This window comes from Anoplophora glabripennis, unplaced genomic scaffold, assembly GCF_000390285.2.
Source record: "Anoplophora glabripennis isolate ALB-LARVAE unplaced genomic scaffold, Agla_2.0 scaffold5, whole genome shotgun sequence".
Taxonomy (NCBI): Eukaryota; Metazoa; Arthropoda; class Insecta; order Coleoptera; family Cerambycidae; genus Anoplophora; species Anoplophora glabripennis.
This window is the reverse complement of record NW_019416525.1, coordinates 684,720-700,936: the sequence shown is the minus strand read 5'-3', so window position 1 is coordinate 700,936 and position 16,217 is coordinate 684,720. Positions and strand designations below refer to the sequence as shown.

At 36.3% G+C, this 16,217-nt stretch overlaps 1 protein-coding gene across 1 annotated transcript in view; it reads right to left on the bottom strand.

Annotated features, from left to right (window-relative positions):
* Positions 1 to 16,217, bottom strand: part of LOC108907489 — a 68,414-nt gene that overhangs the window by 34,319 nt on the left and 17,878 nt on the right. The gene's annotated exons all lie outside the window — the stretch shown is intronic.

Genomic DNA, 16,217 nt, shown 5'->3' with positions numbered 1-16,217 from the left:
TTATGAGGGTATCCCAAATTCGACGCTCCAATCGGTTTCGTCTCATGAAAATTCGACATGGTGTATAAGTTCGTTTTAATATGTATTTTCGGTTTGGTATAGAACAAATTTAATACGAAAAGTATATGAAAATTTAATTATTTCTTGATATTCACATTTCTGAACCAATAATAATTAATTCGGTCCGCCCCTGTGCGCGTTAAAGTACAAAGGCGTGCGAATATTCCCCATAAAACCCGTCTATGGAGGACGTACTTCATTACTGGTAAAAGGTCGAAGATTCTTACAGCGCGGAGATTTCTAAACTTGTTTACTGCACACTTAAGGCGGCTGCCGTACTGTTTTACACCTTGATGAGGACGTAATCCCAAGACACCCTACTGCCTTTGGGAATTAAGAGTTTGTTCTGCGAACCGTAATAATAATGATGAGATACTGACGTACATAATGCGCGAGGCAAAGCAACAATTTCCCGTGAGCTGCCTTACATCCGATTTGGAATTTCGATATGGTGTTTAAGCCGTATTAGACGGGGGGGGGGGGGACCTGGATACGTTTATTAGGGAATAGGGGTGTTTTTTGCAGGGCTCGAGCTTCTCGAACACAACCCAGAGAATTAGTTGTATAAGGCATTTCTCTAAAAAATATAAAATCAATTAGGTAAGATAACAATTTCCAATTCCAATAGTTAGATATTATGAAAGATGTATTAAATACATTTTATAATTAGTGCACATTCAAAAACTCGATAGCAGAATGTTTAACATTCCTAAAAGGTGACTTGTTATGAACCATTGATTCAGACTAGTTGAGGTATGTAGAGATAAATCTGTTTCAAAACAGTCTATTTGTTGTACAACGCTCATATAGAAACAAATCTACTTTGATGAACATAGCGCACGTATCGTATACAATGGTGATTGTTTTAATACATACAATTCAGCTAGCTTAGCACGCTGTGGCTGCATTTAACGTGTATAGCGAACTAACGAACATAGCTACGGATAACATAGCCTGTGACTATTTCAAATTTCTTTAAAAATTGTCCTTTTGTATATAGACAGCGTTCGTCTAGAAGCAGATCTATTTCGCGTTTTCCTCATTGCGAACATAGCGCACTTATCATACAAATTCGGTGGCCTAGTTCATTTAAAACAATGTTGATTATTTTTAATATACAAAGAGAATACGTAGAGCTTAGCGCTCTGTTGTTTTTAACGTGTATAGCAAACTAACGAACATAGCTACGGATAAAATAGCATGTGACTTTTTCAAATTCCTTTTATTTCTATATAGATAGCGCTCATCCAGAACCAAATTTATTTCGCGTGCTTTATCATCGCACATAGCGCACGTATCCATACGCATTCAGCGGCCTTGTTCATTTAAAACAGCGATTATTGTTTTTAATACACAAAAACAACAGCTAGCTTAGCGCTCTGTGGTTGTTTTTAACGTGTATAGCGAACTAACGAACATAGCTATGAATAACATTGCCTGTGACTATTTCAAATTTCTTGAAAAATTGTCTTTTTGTACATAGACAGCGCTTATCTAGAAGCAGAACTATTTCGCGCTTTCCTCATTGCGAACATAGCGCACGTATCATGCACGTTCGGTGGCTTAGTTCATTTAAAACAATGATGATTATTTTTAATATAAAAAGAGAATACATAAGGATCAGCTAGCTTGGCGTTATGTGGTTGCTTTTAACGTGTATAGCGAACTAACGAACATAGCTACGAATAACATAGCGCTATGTGACTTTCAAATGTCTTTAAAACAGTTTTTTTGTATATAGACAGCGCTTGTCTAGAGCCAGATCTATTTCGCGTGTTTATCATAGCGAACATAGCGCACGCTACATACACATTCAGTGGCCTCTTTCATAGCCAATTAACAGCATTAACAAAAACAGAATATTTTACGTATTCTCTTTGATCTTTGGCTGCTTTTAACTTAACGAATATAGCTACAACTAGCAGCAGTGTGACTCGACGTTTTTTTAACTATTTTAACATATTTTTTTGACAAAATTCAACTGTTTTATGGTGAACTATTACAACAAAACAAAGTTGGGCGCATTTAGTCACTTCAATCTTAATATCGACTAACCGCGCGGAGGGAAAAGCTGTAAGGATTCAGACTCACCTGTAATTAATGACGTTTAAGACAAATTTAATAAGTTACCTTCGTCGCGGACTCACCCGAAATGGAACTATTATACCTCGCGCCATGCAGGCAAAGCACTCAGTCGCCCCTAAATCCGGCCGGCTACAATTAACGCACTTTAATTACAGCACTACGGCTGTAAACTATCCCTCTAAACGCCGCCGTTTTGTTTATAATTGCTATTTATGAAAGCGCTGTTTTTGTTCCACTGCCTGCTCCCGGCTCTAACTTAATTTACAATAACACCGGTTCCATTTAAGCAAATTGCGTAATATTTTGACGGTGCGTCTTAATCTCGTAAACCCCTCGCTCTCGCTTATCTCAAGAGCTGCGCGCCGACGAGTTGCCGGCGCGCCTTCTGGTGGTATGCAAATGAAGGTGTGCCATTTGGATGGAGTGTCTTTCTTAGGGGGGCTTACATGGCTTAGGCGAAGGATTTTAAGTCATTTTTCTCACTATAGTCTGTTTAGAAATGAAAGAGAGTAATAAAAGCTTATTATTTATGCAAATCGTAAATAAATGTAGTACTGGTGCTTATAATCAATATTTTTATATTATGTATTATCGGTATAGATGAGGTGTACTTTTAAAAAAACTTTGTGTGACCGGGTTGTACTAAATTGTAGCAGGTATTAAAAATTTAATCCCCGACAATCCGTCTTTGTCTATGCCGCTTCAATTTCTCGGTCCATTTCTCTTATAAGTAAACAATATAAAAACAGCATTTCAAAACATGAGGCTACTTTAAGCATCATAACCGGGTTAAGAGGGTTTTTAGTAATTCAAATAAAATTATTCAATATTATTATCGCACATCTTTTCACGCGTTTAGCAGGTACGTAATCTGATAAGCTCGACATTTTACCCAAACAGTATTATATCCACTGGCACAATAGTCACTAAACACAAGTCGAATTTTACTCTACTGCACTAGCACGTCTTCGTATATTCAGCTCTAAGACTGGATTGATCTGTCACAATACACTGGCTCCTGCCCTATGATGTATCCAGTAAAATATACTAATGTACACCCATTATCTGTTAGCATTAGTGTTACCCGATAATTACCTGAAACGAAATATTACCACGCCCATGGCCGGTTCTTATCTCGGGGTTTTATTACTCTCTTTCAATTCCAAACAGACTATAGCAGCAAATAATAGCACTTTTTAAAGTAAAGTAAATCAGTAGGCAATGATTTTTGGAGGCGCGCTTCAACATATTTCGTCTTTGAATCGTTGTTGACGAGATGTAGACCCATAAGAAAAAAAAGTCTGTCATGTTTTTTACTTAATCATTGCACGAAGCTTCTACAACACATGTGAATGTATCATTTTTCCGGTGATGATAAAACTCGGTGACGATTCATTCCACCGAGTCCTGTCCTCGCAAATTTATTTTTCCCGTAGTTCGTTACCCAGAAATTTAAATGACAATTGAAGACGTCTGGAGAACCAGCCCCGCCGCAGACGCATTCAAAATATCGCGTTTCATCCCGAACACAATGTAATTAAGATTGCGTTGGTAAAACTCATTGAGCAAGGGTGGAACAACGCAAACACTCATTTGTTTGTCATTTAAACTAGCGAGGGTAGAGGGTAAACGTTTGGATTCGACATGCAAATCCATGGCTTAGAGGAGCAGCGAGGATTCCTCTAACAATAACAGTGTGCCGCTATTAAACGACTCCATAGTAGTTCGAGCTGCAAGTTTACATAACAGTGGTCGTTATACGATAAGGATTTCGTTTGGCAAAACCTCGTGAAAAAAATAGTCCGTCTAGGTCTTGAAGGAAGACCAAAATTAGCCGTTGGTGCAATTTATTGTACGTATGTTAAAATTAATACTAAATAAATTCGGTAATACTGAATATAGAAAAAGCAGTGTTCCATTTTTTTATGAATAGAATTTGTGTGCATCCTATTGTGTGTGTATAATGAGTTTTTTTTTTGGGAGGAGAGGGATACTAAGTCCGGGCACACTTACTAGGATAAAGCCCTAAAAGCCAAAGTTAAAACGGCAAACGAGAGCCTCCAGACGTCTAAACGGGGCCACTTTTAAATGCGCCAGCTAATTCTGGCGGATGCGCCGGGTCAACTGCTTCCGTCACCGTCGCCGGCTGCAATAACAATAACGGGAGCGCGGCACGGCGGTAATAGCGCAGAACGAACATCTCCGGAGGCTTCCAGGGATTATCTCTTCGGCGTCCTGCCTTAAAACTTAGCCGCCGAAACCGGTATCAGTTGCCTGTCGGGAGGTCTAATCCCACGCTAGTTTTGCTTTGCTAATCACCGCTGCAGATAAACGAAAACTACGCAGCTGATGTCTACGGCAGTTGAATGCTCAGGCGGTGGAAAACGGTTCTTCGGTGGACGGGGATTTGGAGTCTGGGGTTGATGTCGCGAGATGCACTTAAAGGGCGATCGGTGTACGTCACTCACGGCCCCAGGAACTTTGCAGCCGGTTAACGAGATGACTTCCTGCTGCATTCGTTTACGTCAATAGTACACACGAACTAATGTGGTTTGAAGAAACATTCGACAATTTAGTACACTATAAAATTTGAACGTTTTGTCACTAGAGCAGTTTTCTTAAAAAAAAAAAGTAAAACAAATTTTTTTTTATGAAACATCTCTGAAGTCAAACAATTTTCTTCAATACCAGAAATCTAGCCATGCAAAAGATACCTACCCCCACAGTCAAAATATCTAATTGCTGATTTTAGGGGCCTTCAAAATAATGAAGTAAATTTAGAAAAGTTTTAACATTTTTAATGTTTAATACTATTATTAGTCCAACCAAATTACACTTGAAGAAAAAAAAAATTGTTACTTGGACTTTTATAAGTGGAAATGGTAAAAAGGCGTATAATAAACCTAAAAAAATAAACGCGTGAGCAGGGGTGGCGGAGTGTTGATTTGGGGGGTTGAAAAGTTGTGAAAAATTGTATCATTGGGATTTCTGGCGAAAATTGACGTCAAACAAAAAAGTATTCATTACAAAAGTTGTAGATCATGAAAAATCTACAATTTTTGTAGAGGTCACTTTTTAAGGTAACCTCAAAATTTCCGAGAAAAATGCGAAAAACAGGTTTTTTCCTGATTTTTCGTTTTTCGCAAAAATAACTTAATTTTGACGAAACTTGGTGAAAGTATACGTTTCAGTATCTTAAATAACCACAATTTTATTTAGATAAAAAAATCAAGAATTTTCCGAGATATTCATTTTTTCCGGTCTGAAACACTTTTTTTTCAAAGAAAAATTGTCTTAGGAAAATCATCGTACAGAGTTCTGTCGGTGATAATTTTTTTCGTTTTGAGATATACTTTTTGGTGAAATAAAAAAATATGTAACCACAGTTCAAAAACATGCTCAAAAATGCAAGAAAAATAAAAAATTACTTGCAAAAATGAATTTTTCAAGAATTGTTGATAATTTGTTTAAATTTAAAAATAATCAAAAACTGATTACACCATTCAATTCTACGGAAAACAATACAAAAAAACCTCACATTGTTTGACCTGAAACTTTATTTTTGTACAGTATTGCTATAAACATCTAAGTTGAATTACAAATGCACAAATGATAAATGATCTCTGGATGATGTGAGATTTCAGCAATACAAAGTATTAACTGCAAAGTCTACTGTAAACGCGAAACCCGAAAACCCGAAATTTTGCAAAATCGTTTTATTTATTTCTGGCTTTATTTGAAAATTAATTTTAAAATAAATTGCATATTTACAATGCTACTTTTTTCGCTCTATCCAATGGCGTCAACATTTTTGCAATCCGACGTTTCGTCTTCAAGGGGCCATCATCAGATAATTCTTTTAAATACGTCGCTGCTATTTTTATGACAAAATCTAAAGTCTTTTTTAATTCTGAATTAGATGATATTACTATTGTAATAAAAAGGTTTTTAGCTATAATTTAAAATTTTTCCTGAGTACGGCTCTTAACGCTTTCAAAATATCTATTGGTCAATACAACACAAAAAATTCAACAATTTTTTAATCAATAATTTAAAAAGTTGTACCTAATAAAAAAATTATACGAATTTCATATACATTAAATGATAGCTAAAACAAGCTAAACACTTTTTAAGCGATTACAATAGTAATAACATCTGATTCAGAATTAAAAATTACTAGATTTTGTCATAAAAATAGCAGCGACATATTTAAAAAAATTAACCTGATGATGGCCCCTCGAAGATGAAACGTCGGATTGCAAAATGTTGACGCCATTGTATAGAGCGAAAAAAGTGGAATTATAAAAATGCAATTTATTTTAAAATTCGTTTTCAAATAAAGCCAGAAAAAAAATTAAACAATTTTGCAAAATTTCGGTTTTTTCCGGATATCTCCAGAACTACACGGAATTTTAAAACTTTCTAAACGGCATATTGTTAGGTAGAATTTTTCTTTGGAAAAAAGTATTTCAGCTCGGAAAAAATGAATATCTCGAAAACATCTCGATTTTTGTATCTAAAAAAATTTGCGGTTATTTAAGACATAGAAAGGTATACACCAAGTTTCCTCAAAATTAAATTATTTTTGCGGAAATAAATAAAAAACGAAAAATAAGAAAAAAACCTGTTTTTCGCATTTTTCTCGGAAATTTTGAGGTTATCTTAAATAGTGGCCTCTACAAAAGTTGTAGATTTTTGCATGATCTACAACTTTTGTATTAGATACTTTTTTGTTTGATGTCAACTTTCGCCAGATATCCCAATGATACAATTTTTCACTACTTTTCAAACCCCCAAATTAACCCTCCGCCGCCCCTGTCCACGCATTTATTTTTTTCTCGTTTATTAGAAGCCCCTTTACCATATCCACTTATAAAAGTCCAGGTAACAATTATCTTTTTTTTTCCTCTCTAAATAAGTTATGTATTTCGATCGGTCTATATTTGCATAAATAAGAATCTTTCCGTTGTTCAAATTAAATACCGATTAAGTAAAAGCAAATAATCAATCAAACAAATAAACAATCAATTAAATTAATAGACAAGTAAAACAAATAGAAATAAAAAATAAAAACAAATAATGAAACAAAAATTCCAAACAACCAATTCAGTCCAACATCTCTCATTACACTTTCAAGACAGGGGTCCATATCGTCAAGAATATGTTGGCCATAGAATACGCTTGCCGGGAATTCTAGCAAATTTAATATAGTTTTTCTACTATATTAAGATATGTCGGCGAAATTGCTGAAAATATTTGCGAGTTTCTCCACACTGGCGTCAATCTAATAACGCTGATAGCGTGCAGTTGCATCGCCATGCATAAATTTGAGTAGATAAAACCTAACGTATCCCGACTTCCCGGGGCTGCGTCTGGATCACTGGGAACCCACTTAAAAGTTCGCCATATCCGCCCCGTATTATCATAATCTGACGTATATAGCCGTACGAGCTTCCCTTACAGCCGCTATACACTGAGAGAACTAATGATATTAGCCAACTACGAGGCTACGACCCAGCGTCTCCCGAGGAGGTAATTCGTTGTCTCCGAAAATTGAAATGAAGTTTAAAGGTCCTTACGTGCGTCGGTTTTTGTTTTTAAGCGTCGCCTTTTGATGCAATCGTATCAGCGAGGGGGAGAAATAACGTTAGGGAACTATTATATTTGCAAAAAAATTTTCTCAGTATATACGTATGCATTTTTCCGATGCCGCGCGAGTTACGGCGTACTTCTGGCGTGCGATACACATCTCTCGGTATTTTTATAATGTCGCGCATTAAACCGTTTATTCGAGCATAGAATGTTATAGAGGACTTGCATTGTACCTGGAATCTTCCGGGCGAGATGTAGGTATTTACGAGGAGGGATACTGTGCACGCCTGATCTAGCACGTTATGGCTTCTTATTCCAGGCTCTGGATACGCCGTTGACGATGGAGACGTGAGTGGTAAGTGGGAAGGAGATCAATAGATGGCTCGTTCACGTCTGCCGACTCTATTTGTATTTTACTAACTGTGAATTGGAAAATTGGATGAAAGAACGAGTGGAGGATGAAACCAACTTCCAAACAAATAAATTCATGAAGAGAAAATGTATAATTTTTCCATAACAATCTTTAAACTGACGGTCAACTTTTTCTTATGAGACTAAATAGTAAGAAGAAAAGGGAATACTGCATACACTAATAGATCTTTCGTTCCGAACTATTAATCTTGCCACACCAGTACGGCGCTATTCCAGTTTAATTGTCTGTAATGTAAGTGAGCCAGGGGTGTAAAAACAAGAGCCACGTCTTTATTAAAAACCACACAGGGGCATAAACTATAAGCCGGAACGGCAAAACGCCAACAAGAACGTTCTGTACATCCCGAACTATCCCTCTGTACAATGCCAGTAACCTACGTCCTCCCCAAATTAATTTTATTTATTTACCATTATTTCAGCCGACGCGCTGAACCGTGTTGTAGATAATTTTGTTGTACGGTTATCAGACACGATATAACCAACTACTATGGTAGTCGTTCTGTTTAAAATATATTTTGCCGTCCTCGGACGCCTCGATTCTTTGGACCGTAAAATGTGTGCGATGTAGATAGTTTTGTAGGATATAAAGGGTGTTTTGTGACCAGAGTACAATATTTTAATGTTTTTGTTACTAGCTTGCAACTATCACAACCTAATATCTTTTTTAATAAAGATGTTATCCTCAACGTTACCGCGCAATATTTAGCAACAAAGGAGATGTCTTTTTTACACAACAAATTCGCAGCCATAACGGCAACGTACTAAAACGACAGTAAAACCTTAAAACACCTTTAACGATCCTTAATACAACGTTTATCCGTCTTAAAAGGAACAGATCTCTCCGCCCAAATTGATGTTTGCTTAATGCCCCTCTAAACCGAATTAAAACATAAATCCCAGGCAGCAATTATACTCAATAACGTCTAAACGACGGGGTCATTAACTGTCAATATGAGTACATCAGCATCCCGAGCGAAGGGGGCGGGTGGAACAAAAGAAGACGGCGACGGGGCACTAGCCTCCAAGATTTGCATGATTGATGGTCCGGAATGAGTGGTGCTGGCCGGATTATCTGCATTGCGTGCATGTCTCCCTCTATCGATTGCTAATGGGGTCGATACAAGTTTCATTATAGTAAAGGCGCATCTTACAAAATTCGCGAAGGAACCTTTTTAATTCGTCTATTTAATGTTGGGACGCTCCGGGGCTAGCCGATACAGAACAGTAATTATGTTGCATTTAGGGTTAGTTATTTTATTTAAAGAATCTTAATTTCAGTCTCAGATTAGTTACACGTATTTCAGGAAATGCCAAATATATTTGGAATGCTTTGAAACTGGAACAAGTACAGCAATGTCTTAAAATATGTAGCGTTTAAAGCAATTTTCAGTATGCCAATAATTTGTTGGACTTTTAGTCCTTCTGTCAACTTTAAAATGTGAAAATATGTTTTAAAACTAACATTTCCATAGCATGCAATTCCAGGCACACAACAGCTTGTGTACAGAATCCACTTTTTCCGGGGAAGTACACCAACAATATATCCTTCAAAAAAACTAGAACACACCATGTGCCTCCCTACTATCCGTCCTGCGATACGAACTTTCTCTACGTGATCAGCCTGTTGTTTCGACGCTGGGGCCCTCCGGGGGCCCGATCGACCCGCTCTTGTTTCAATTTTAAATTCAGAGCCAGCTTGACATACGCTGCTGCTCCTCTCGTCCTGCTGATCTGGCGCCTCCTTGATATCGTGACACGTGACTGCACTGGCTTCGTTTTATGTAGTTCATATTTCACTTTTATTCCACAAGACTTCAAAGCTTACGGGTAGGACAGCGAGGAAATAAGTCATTTCTACGTCGCGTTGAATCCAATATCCTTCGGAATAATGTGATTCCTTACGTAATAAACGCCTTACATCTAAAGGCTTCTGAAATTCTAGTCATTAAGGCAATATTGAAGCGATGTTATCAGAACTTCCAAACAAGCTTTTCTTTTGGTTTTCTTCTCTTACTTGTTTCTGTTGTAGCCTTGGTAGGTCTTCTGGTCTCATTTGACCTGATGAAGGTGGTGGAAAACCTCTTTCATTCGATTATTTGGCATTTTTTGAAGAAGGATCTGCGGATGACCAGGGTCGACGTCCAATCACACATTCTGATGGTACTGGCAGATTCCCATTGCGAATTTTTAAGTTTCCACCGCTCTCGGGAAGATTTCTGCCTTTCCTATGAGACAATTTTGACTGGTCGTTGAAGGGATTTGGTAGCCTCTGAGGAGTTTGTATCAATTTTGGGTTGATTTGGTCAGAAAATTCCGCTCTGTTTGGATAGCTCTCGCTATTTATTTTCAAACGGAATTACACATGGGAGGGTCCCTTAATCTAGATTCGGTGGTGGAAAATCCCGTCAAACGCCTGTTAAATTTTATTGGAAAAAAGCGTACGGCGGCGTCATCTAATTTATTAAGAAACGAAAGACGACTGGCCGAGCGGCGCTTCCATCGCTTTTACGGCGCGTTTGTATTTTTCCTAATGAATTAAAATACCTAACGACCGCCGTTACCGTTTTGCATAGATCGATGCGGACCCCGACGGCCGTGATTTCGTTTCAGTCTGCCCCACGGCGGGCACGAGGAGGGAGGAAGACGGATGGCTGTCAGCATGGGACCCGGGGACAAAAACACATTTTATGTACTCCGCCGTAATTATTCATTGTAATTTGTCAGTAACATATTTCCGGTTTTAGGATGATTGTTTCTGGAATTATGCGAGGCACTGATTGTGGCTTTTTGTCGGAGTCGTGTTTTTGCCCGGGTGTGAATAATGAAATATTCTAGGCGTGCGCGACGTGTCCCCGTTTTCAATTGGGAGCCATGATGTGGCAGGACCTCTACAGGCAATTAAAGGTATATTCCTAAGACTCCTTTGGAGTAATTTCAAGAGGTAGACATTCATCAACTTTAATAAGTTTTTAAACATCAACTTGGCTGCAATTGCAATTCGTTTGAATGAATAAGATATGCAAAATAAGGATTCTTTACGCATAGTTCACATTTAAAAAAAAACTGTCACACCACTGGGAAAATCTTTAGTTTGTAAGGTAAGTATTTAAAATATTAGTGGACATAAAACATCAAAAAGGTATCTCGTATTTTTGTTGGTCCATCTGGTGAATTGATCTACAGTGTGAATCGGCCTTAACCGAGCCAATTTAAATGAAACGACCGCCAGAACGTACCGAACCATCCCCAAATCCATAACTAGGCAAACGGAACGACTGCATCGGGTCGTTTCGCGATCGCCATACTAATTTGCCTGCGAAAGTAGGTCTGCTAATTCGAACAGCTGCCGCCTGCCGAACGGCCAATGCATTTAAATGTGACATTTCGCGTTCGAAAGTCACAAAAGATTGCCAGGAGGTGGAGTAAATAGTCGAAAATATGACCGCTTGCCTACCTCCACGTTCTACGTGAAATCGCATTCGCCAAATTACGGCCAGAGAATTAACGGTCTTTCTGCCAAATTGCCCCGCCGTCAGGCCAGATATTTCAATGAGAAACGGAACTGAGTATCTATTTTTAATGCTTCGATGCATGTTTTGTCCATGGTAAATTTAAACTAGTAGATCTTCGAAGTTCACTGTTTTTTTGTAGTAGACATTAAGCATAATTAAAATAAAATAACATCGAATATTTGCTGTTTCGTAAATAGATTCACGCAACTCGTTATTCGGATCAAAGATCTTGTCTTTACGTCCATTTATGTTTCCTTTCTAAAAAACTGGCAATTTATGGCAAAATATAAACTATAACCTCTTTTCGCAACTGCTTCAAGACCTATTCCAAACGTGTTTGGGTTTAATCGTTACAAGCCCTATATATTTATTCTTAATTATCGTCTCTTCCTTTTGGGGCACCTTAACGAAACTTCTCCTGGTCTTCATTGCTTTTACTCTTCAACCAGAAGATTCATTCATTTTCAGTTCAAAAACTAGATAGGTAGTTATCCTAATCACTACATCATTGGGTAAAACAAAACTGCTACCGAAACTTCAGTGGACAAGAAAAATTCACCAATTAAAATTAATCGCATACTGAAATCAACCACTCTTGGAGAAGAAAGGTCGTAAAGAAGAGTGGCATAACTCTGACAGCTGATCATGCGCATTGTGGTTATTTAGATTCAAGAAAAGTAACCACCAAGCAAAACGCGTTTCACAACCACCATCTAACGGACGGCGTCTCCGAACAGTCCTTATTTCATTCCCATTAAGGAGGCGGGGTAACAATATAACGACCCGAAAGGGAAAAAGATTTATAATGATCGCGAAAATAATCCGGCTCGTAAAACAGTCGGCCGGAGAGGAAAGAACAATAAAATAACGAAGATCCTTCCTATACATAATAAATAATTAAGTCGGAATCGGGAGTGGAGATGACAAACGACCTGGGAGAGAGGATTTAGCAGACTGGAAATGTGAAATGAAGGGGACCATGTAAACAAAAAGGGGGCGAGGAGATAGATGGCATAAAAAGACATATTTTTCGGGAGGACGCGGGCCTAGAGGAAACTATGTTAGAAGACTGGGGGGCATGCGCAGCCCCAAGCGCCGGCGTTGCCGAGGAATTCGCTCAGTTGGCCATGAAACCCTCTGCCCTCACGTTCCATAGCCACACTGAACCCCTCGCGACTCAACTAATTGCGACGATGACGCACGCAACGATTCTGTAACTTAAATCGGTGTGTTGTGGAAACCGGAGGCTCGGTGCTACTCTCGGGCACGCTGTTGAGGTAAGTTGAGTTTCTTTAGACCTATGCGGTGAACTGTTGGGAGCAAAGTTTACAAGAGCTGTGCCACTGGCGTTCAAATTCGTGCGAGTTCCTTTCTGATCATGCGCGTATCCAAAGATCAAACCACCCAATATGGTCAAAGCAGGCGCCCCCTTCCACTCGAGCTCTCCTTCTTTGGAAGTAGAGGAGTTTTGTTCGGGAAAGCGAGATAGCGTTCCGTAATTTTCATTGTATATCTTTCGATTCTGGCAAATTATCAGGAATCGTAAATCAGGGAGGGATCAATCATTTATATTTTTGTAAGCGGCAGCTTCAGTTTGGGTGCTCTTAGGCGATATTGACTAATAAATGAATAATATCCCAAAAAAATAGAAATGCTTTATAAACATCAATAATAAAATATTAACTCACATTTTAATAATAATATACCTAAGTGATGAAAATAACATATTTTAGCAAATGTTCTTAAATCGCAAACTACTAGTACCCATTAAGAAAAAGTAAATATGAATAATATTTTATTTAATATAACAAAAAGAACAAAATCTTAAATTTTCACGAGTAAACAAAGAAAAGCAATGAAATTTTAGTCCTTCACAACTAACATTAAGCTAAGAAAAAGAAAACATTATTCTGAAAAGTCATTTAAATGAAGATATTCAGGTTCTATGTCTGATGCTTCTGATTCTAGAGCAACATGTGTGTATCAATCCTGAAATCTGGGTTTTCAGGCAATTTTTTGGATGTGGAATTTCTTTAATTTTGATTTTTTAATTTAAAAAAATTCCAATTATAATTGGTCTACCTGTACTGCTTGTGCTATATGTTCAAATTCAAATAAAAATTCTTAATAAATCCTAATATTAATTTGCATTGATTAAAGTTTTTTATCGAAGTAAACTTGCTTTCATTTTTGCTTTGGACTTGGATATTTTTTTACTTAGTTATATATTAGAAAATATTAAACTTCTTAATAAATTAATCAGAAATGATATTTCCATATTTTTATTGTGGTAAGAGATATTTAACATATAATATTAAAAAAAAAGTTTTATATTTTTTGGATATTTTTAAACGTTGATTTTTTCTGCATGGAAATCCAAATTCAGTGAAACCACAATTTTAAATTTTGGTTGATTAAAATAAGTAACGTAATTTTCATTTAAAACAAAAATCTAGCAGTACCTGTATTTATTTTATTTATTGAGAGAAGTAAGATTAAAATTTTTTTCTTAACTCATAAATACAAATATTTGTGATTTGTTCCTCTGTACAATTTTTGAAGTAATCATGCTTTGTTAAATATTTTCCTTGGAATATTATGTATATAAGGTGGCTCAAAAAAAACTAATTTTTTTTTTCGTGTCTCTTGTGAAAATATGTTAGTTTATCATGTTTTAAGAGCCCCCTCAAAAAATCAGCTAAAAAAAATTTTTTTCTAGAGGTCGCTCAAGATTTTTAAAAATTTCCAAAATCGTCAAAAATTGATTTTTTTTAAAATTTGTTTTCTCGTTATTTTATCATTTTCTAGGTTGAAAAAAAACTCGATTCTGAAAATTTCAACTCGATATTTTAATTTCTAAAGGTCACTCATAATTATTTTAACTTTAAAAGTAATGTACCTAAAATGTTTTCGAGCGACCTCTAAAAATAAATATCAACGAACTAATAATTTTTTTTATTGAATTTGATGAACAAAAGAATAGAAATAAATCAGGACACTTAAAAAAATTTCTCGAGGCAAAATTTACTACGGCACTGTATCAAATATTTATAATTTTTTAAAATTTAAGTGTCTCGTAATGTATTTCTATTTTTTTGTTCATCAAATTGAATAAAAAAAAATATTAGTTCGTTGATATTTATGTTTAGGGGTCGCTCGAAAACATACACTTTGAAAATTAAAATAATTATGAATTACCTTTAGAAATTAAAATATCGATTTGAAATTTTCAGAATCGAGATTTTTTCAAAAATGATAAAATAACGAGAAAAAAATAAAAAAAATTAAATTTTTGACGATTTTGGAAATTTTTAAAAATCTTGAGCGACCTCTAAAAAGTTTTTTTTGAGCTGACAAACAATGTTGGATATGATGGTGCTAAAACGAAAAATTTTGGAAAATTTTTCAAATTTACCCGGAAAACTTATCAGATATATCAGGGGTCTTTTGGCTAAAATTTGATCATCTTGAATAAACTCAAAATCTTTATTGGCTTCTTCTAAAGAAACGGTCTGAGGATTTTTAAAATAAAATGATATCTGAAAGCTATTTTTTATATAATATATTATTTATATTAGCAAACATAATCGCTAGAATACAAATTCCAATTTTGTAATTTTTCAGAGATTTTCAGGAGAATCAATTTTTCCGAAAATTTTTTATGTCTGATCGCGTCGTGTAGAATGGACTTTACATATTTATTTCAATTAACGCTGAACTCCTTCTTTTGAGAACCTAACAATATAATCCACGCACCTTAAAATCGGTTATTATACATCAGATTTATTTAACTTGAATAACCCTCATACGCGTAATTCCCCTTAAACTCCTTACAAATTGACACAATTTATGTGCGGAACGGCAGATATGCAGCAAGACTTCTTGCAGATGAGTTTACCGCGATACACAGGTCATAAACTAGCCGAACAGCGTCATTTGAAGCGACAATAATGACCACATCAGATTGCTTTAGTTAGCGACTTTGCATTGTTGTAATGGAGACGTAATTAGCTTTTACAACCGCTTTGTATAACCGAGCACAGGTGATTCCACTGCGGACCAACGAATTTTCGAGATTGGCAAACTAGGTGTCTGACAATACGGCTTGAATTTTTTGTCCAATACTCTTTCGATCATACCTTTTACAGCGCAAACCGCATATTTCATACAATCGTTTTAAATCTAGTATACCTCAAAGATCCAACCTTGGGCCACTTTTTATTTTATTTATTAGTGTTGTTTTCAACACTAAAATCTAATAATTTTTGTTTTATGCCCATGATCTAAGTTGTTTTAAATATACAAGTGACCACTTAAACTTGTAGTGTAGATTTAATTGATGTTAATTAACATTTTTTTGTGTTTATCTCTTCATTTTTATACTTTAAATTCAGCCTCCTTTATTGTGTACCTTGTACGAGTGTCTCGGAATGATATACTGATCATACAGTTATTGTTAAGGAAAAAAATTCGTCGGATGAATCGCAAACAGCGCGGAAATTCGTATGTGGGAGTGAACCCCTAGTTTGAGAAGTT